This window comes from Eleutherodactylus coqui, chromosome 8 (genome assembly GCF_035609145.1).
Source record: "Eleutherodactylus coqui strain aEleCoq1 chromosome 8, aEleCoq1.hap1, whole genome shotgun sequence".
In the NCBI taxonomy this organism is placed as follows: Eukaryota; Metazoa; Chordata; class Amphibia; order Anura; family Eleutherodactylidae; genus Eleutherodactylus; species Eleutherodactylus coqui.
In genome coordinates this window covers 188,359,364-188,365,562 of record NC_089844.1, presented here as the reverse complement: position 1 = coordinate 188,365,562, position 6,199 = coordinate 188,359,364, and the positions used below count along the sequence as shown (strand labels likewise).

Genomic DNA, 6,199 nt, shown 5'->3' with positions numbered 1-6,199 from the left:
TGAGCGCTCCCTGCCCTGGTGGCTGCACTGCTGGTAGAGCTGGTGGCCGGGCTATATCCCCTATCCCTCCCCCCCCCAGGGTTATACCTCCCGGGTAATGGGTTTAAGTGCCTGGCCACCTGACCCTCTGAGGACGCTCCTCCCCCCCTCCTCCCCGGTACCTGGCGCTGCTGCCTTGCTATGCCGCCATCTTGCCTGCCTTCCCGCCATGCGTCTGCACGTGGCACGTGCCTCCTTGGCTGCTCCATGCTGCCGGTGTCTCCTGCTGCCGTGCGCCCGACTGCGCGCTGGCTCCTGGACACGGAGCCCCTGCTTGATGCTGCCGGTGCCCCTCTGGTATTTTGCGGACTGCCGCCCGGCTGTTCCCGCTGCTCCTCCGCGGTCGCTCCAACCGCCGCGCGATTTGAATTTCGCGCCTCCGCCCTCGTGGCGCGTCCCGCGCCCTGCATCATCTCTCCGCTGCGGCCGCTCCTGCGGCCGACCCTCTTGGCGGCGGGGCTCGGACTGAGCCTCGCAGGGGGGTTCCGTCTTCTCTTCGGGCGGCCTCGCCCGGCATCCCGCAGCTGTTCCGCTCCCTCGGCTGCCGCCGGAAAAGCTGTTGCGGGCCCGACTGGCCTTCCGGACTCCGACCCCGATCTGCAGCTTGCGATGATCTCTTCCAGCCATTCCGCGCCGTCCGTCTGGATCGCCTCCCGAATCTGCGCTCGCAGCTCCTCCATCTTCAGATCTTGGGACTTCTGGATCGCCGGACGCGGTTGCGTTCTCTTCTTCCACGCCGCTTGCAGGTACTTCTTCGCCGCTTCTCCTCTTCTGCTGGATACTCCTTCCTTCTGCCGAACCTCTTCTCCTCTTTCTGGAAACACTTTTCGCCCTTGGCAATCTTCTTTCTGCTGCTGTCTCTTCTCCAATCTTCTCCCTTCTCTTCTTGTCTCACGACTGAGCTCCTTCCGCTCCCCCCCCCCTTTCTCTTCCTGTCTAAACTCCACCCCCCTTTTGCTCGCTCTACTTAACCCCTGCTGTACCTGTTCCCAGTCCTGTGCCGCCTCCTTAATTAGCTCGCGGCATTCAATGACCGCGAGAGTGAAGGAAGTAGCAGTAGTATGTATCTTTCAATGCGTGTGATTTGCTGCGGATCCTCCGTGTGGACGACGACTGTGGATTGAACAATAGGAAACCGGTGGTGTGAAGCCGGCCCGAGAGTGTGAGGTCGCAGGGCTATACAGCAATCTTGGTCGCGTAGCACTAGTCTCATTGCATGACTACGACTCCGCCATTCATGGGAGCTCAGTGCTTGACCATCTCCGTCAGCTCCACAGACGTGAATGGAGAAGTAGTCACACATTTAAAGAAATCTTATCCATATAATGCGGAAAAACAATCTACAGTTTAAATTGACCTGCGGAGCGGATTTTAAAGCTGCAAGACATCAATTTACAGATGTAGTAACACTAACGCATTCCACGTCAGCGTGCCACTGAGTAATTGAGTCACAGCTCCACTTGGCTTAGCACAACTACACTATCTGTGCAGCACGGCTCCGCTAAGCAAGTAGCGTAGTGCATCTTACAGACGCCGTCTGGTCCGCGCAGCAGATGTAGCCTGCCATCCTTCAAGGATTCTGTGAGGCAATAGTAAAAAAAACTGGGTATAGGTGCGACCGTCCTAGAGAAGCACATGGCATCGGGGATTAGCTCAACTGCTCTGTTTTATTGAAGCCAGCATAAGGAGACACGTTTCAGGCCTACGCCTCCCCTTCCTCAGCATTTGCTTTGCCAGAATCGTGGGCAGCATTTAGACATGAGTCGCCTTAACAAAGAAGTGTATTGCCAGCAAAAACTATAATTCAGATATAATCTATAATCTACATAATTAATACATAAATAGATTCATTCATTCATACTCATTCATTCATACATACATACATACACACTGTATGCAAATGAGCCAGGTGTCTGGCAGGCTGATGTCACTGCATTGTGATGTCATCAATTTAGAAGTATAAATACCGGACTTGGATCTCTTCAATGCTGAGATTACAGAGGCAGTGGCACCAATCTAGCATTGCGTCCCATTCACAATGTTTCCCCCATACAGGGGTTCCCCAATAGCATCCTTATTTCAGAACATTCAGTGTTGAAATATTACAATCTCCTCTGAGCATCCTCAGTCCTCCGAGAACAAGACCTTCACACATATGGTGCGTCCGCTACCTTTAGATGGCGCTTTCCCTCCTACCTTTATATCTCAAGTTACTTCCCAAGATACTTTAGGCTGTATTCACACGTGGCGGTTGGGGTTCAGTAAAAAACAACATTGACCAAACTGCCCACGTTTCTGCTACGGCTTTGATGCAATTGTGGTGAAAACTGAAACCGCATCAAAACCGCAGCAACAACATAAGCAGTTTTCCCGCTGTGGTTTTGTACATTGTTTCCACCATAAATCCCTGCCAGCGGCCATATTTACCTATACAGTGGTACCCCGAGTTACAAGTGCCTTGGCTGGAGAGTTTCCGAGCAAAAATTCGGGATACGAGCCTGCTTGCAAGTCAAAAAACTCACAAGCTAAGGCTCGGGGGGGGGGAAGGGGGGGGGGGGGTTACTGGGGCTGAGCGCTGCCTGTGATTCACTGAGCACTGTGACCAATCATAGGAATCGCTCAGCTGTTGTTCAATGAACGGCTGAGCGCTGCCTGTGATTGGCTCCGCTCTGTGACCAATCACAGGCAGCGCTCGGCTGTCAATCAATTAATGGCTGAGCACTGCCTGTGATTGGCTGAGCACTCAGCCGATCAGACGCAGCCCTTTCAGCAGCGGGGATTTTAAGCTGAAAAGCTTCCCAGCAGTGCGGGGAGAAGACAGGCCAGTATATATTTTACTTTTTACTACAGCTAGGGATGATTTTCAGGGAAGGGCTTAGATTTAAAGCCCTTCCCCTAAAATTACTGCAGGTGTGACGGCAGGGCATTGCAGTGGACCCCGGATCCCCACAAGCTGGGAGCACCTCACACGGAGAGTATGTGTGTAATACGCACCAAGACGGTGCATGCCGCTGTCTGTTTTGCGCTCACATTCTGTACGCTGTCCCCGGGAGGCACAAATAGAGCTAGATTTAGGTGTGAAAAAAATCACAGGCAGCGCTCGGCTGTCATTCAATTAATGGCTGAGCACTGCCTGTGATTGGCTGAGCACTCAGCCGATCAGACGCAGCCCTTTCAGCAGCGGGGATTTTAAGCTGAAAAGCTTCCCAGCACTGCGGGGAGAAGACATGTAATACAGATGTATTTGCGCAGCATATTACGCATGAAAAATATACATGCTAAATACACGTCAGTAGAACCCGCTGATTGCAGCGAGTTCCTTCACATAAGTGTATTTTGCATGCGCATTTTGTTAAAAAAAAAAAAGCAGTCCCCTTTATTTTCTCGTGCATTTCTGCAGGGGAAAAACATGTATTATTCTAATTACACTAATTGCCCATTTCAATAAATGGCGGCATGGTTGCGTGTTTTTTTGCGCTTGCAAATGTGCTTGATTCGTGCTAACAAAAGTACAGTAAGGGCCGCTTCACACAAACATATATTTGTTTCAATGGATGCCTTCAGAATTCTCTTTACTCACACATTTCGCATGCGTGCAAAACCCCAACATGCTCTATTTTTGTGCACATTTGCGCACCAAGGGTCCCTGTACAAGTCTATGGGAAGTGTGCACGTAACCGATTCCTATCTCCAAAAAAAGTTATAATAAAAAGTGATAAAGTCTTATAAACTCCAAAATGGTACAAATAAAAACTACAGGACATCACGCAAAAAAAACGAGCCGTCGCACAAGTATCATGCGATACTTCTGCCATGTATCACGTGGACATGAGGCCTAAATCTAAATGCTTGGTTGTTAGCAGCCGCAGCTGCGCTGCACCTCTTGCTCGTCAGTTTTTTTTTCTGCTTTTGGAAACTGCTGTAGGAAAGGGGGTGCACCAGTACTGGAGGTACTGCAATACCAGCTCAATGTGCGAAGTGGACAGAGCAAGCACTTTTTCCAGCTCCCTGTTCTAAAAATCCATTTAATATATGATCCTCAGATAGGGAACGTATCAGATGCAACACGCTCAGGCAGCACTCCGGGCACACCCACAATGCACTGAGGGAGCCGGAAGACCTTTGCATAGCCCCGCCCAACGCCTTTACACGTCCAAAAGGGTCTCGTCCAAATGACACGAAGGAACGCTGCGCACTCTCCGCGACGTAGGCGGTGTGCGAGGAAGGCTGCACAAGAACCCCTCTGCACCCAGTAGGCTGTACAGCTGTCCTCCTGTCCTGGAGATAGCTATAGTCTATGGAATATACACGGGCTTTAGCCTTGGCAGTCGCTTCCATTTCAAGCACAAAAGCAAAAGGCATTACGAGCAAGCGTGTTCAACTGCAAAATAATGCATCCGCCGAACAAATGGATACAAGATGTGATACAGACAGGCACAGAGGCTCAAGTTCCCTTCTGTACCACCTTTAGCTTGGATACAAGATGTGATACAGGCAGGCATGAAGGCTCTGGTACCCTGTCATACCGCCTCTAGCTTGGATACAAGATGTGATACGGGTGGGCATGGAGGCTCCAGTGCCCTGTTGTACCGCCTCTATATTGGATACAAGATGTGATATGCAATCCTCTGTAACAGCGGATTCTTTACTCCCCGTTCAGTGACAAGGGGACTCCCCATAGGGAATATTTATACACAGAGCACCTATGCGTGTATGCATGTCCTATGTTTTGCAGGTACGCCCATTTGCATATTTCTCTGGGTTCTGTTTAAATTCTCAAATGGGTTTCGTTGGCGACCTTGAACAAAACCCTAGGCTGCCATTACTAAAACTGAGACCAAAGCTGCACATTTTGATCTCCATTTCAGCAGATTTCTGTTGGTTTCCCACATTTCTGCCGGACAGAATAACTTAGTCGACTACACGGCTCTATCTGGCCAGAAACTAATGGAAACCTAGTTAAATAGAGACTTTTTTTTGTCTCCATTTGACTAATGAAAGCTTATTGTTGTGTCCGGGAGCTCCGTCTGAATGACCTGGACATACAAGATCTGTGACTGAAGGCTTAGAAGGGTATTTCAATCTCAGCAAATAAAAGTAATACCTTGTATAATCAAAAATTAACATTGTCCAATATAATTTATAAGCGACTATATGCATAAAACAATGCGGGTGTCCCGTAGTGTACTAACAGTCTATGTGATGCCGACTCTGTCGGCAGAGACTGCGTATGGCAGCGAGTGTACTGCGCATGACTACGTATCTCACGTACACGATCATGCGATGTGTGACTGTCTTTTTTCTTCTAATTCCCAGCTCTGTTTCATCGTGGGGGTTGCATATGTATTGCGTATGGACAGTGCTGTATATACGCTGCCCATACAAAAGTATAGGGCTCACACTGCGTGGTATGTGGAGAAATAGAGCAAGCTGCCATCTTTTCCTCGCTTGGATCTACACACAGTGTTTACATGCTAATGTGAAAGGATCAATAAAAGTCAGACAACAAAAAAAAAAAAAAAAAATCACAGAGAGCGGCCATATACTCACTGATATACTGATTCACCACGTGTCACACGGCAGTACATCGCATGAGCCCTAAAGTAGAACATGCTGCGTACCTATTTATGTAGTCTAATAGAGCCTCCTGAGTGTGAATAAGCTGGTGATGTCACCAGCTGCTTCCTTTGGGTAAGTGAGATTTTTGACCCGTGTGAAAGGGGCATTACTGTATGCTAAACTGTTCACTTCATTTTCATTGCCTTCTATGACATTTATGGAAATGGCACAGATTATTGTTAGGGGTTCCATCACATGTGCGAAAATCAGCATCCCCACCACACTCCCCTTGTGCAGCCGTACCGCCTCCACACTCCCCGCATGTAACCGCCGCCTCCACACTCCCCAGCATGTAAACGCACCGTAACCACACTCCCCAGCATGTAACCACACCGTCACCACACTCCCCGCATGTAACCCCACCATCACCACACCGCCCTTATATAACCGTACCGCCACCACACTCCCAGCATGTAACCGTACCATCACCACACCTTCCTCATGTAACCATTCCGCCTCCACACTCTCCGCACATAACAGCACCGTCACCACAATTACCTCATGTTACCGTGCCGCCACCACACTCCCTGCACGTAACCGC

General features: G+C 49.7%; 1 pseudogene; it reads right to left on the bottom strand.

Annotated features, from left to right (window-relative positions):
• Nucleotides 1–3,967: 3,967 nt before the first annotated feature.
• LOC136578160 (U2 spliceosomal RNA) lies at nucleotides 3,968–4,095 on the bottom strand (annotated as a pseudogene).
• Nucleotides 4,096–6,199: the final 2,104 nt, after the last annotated feature.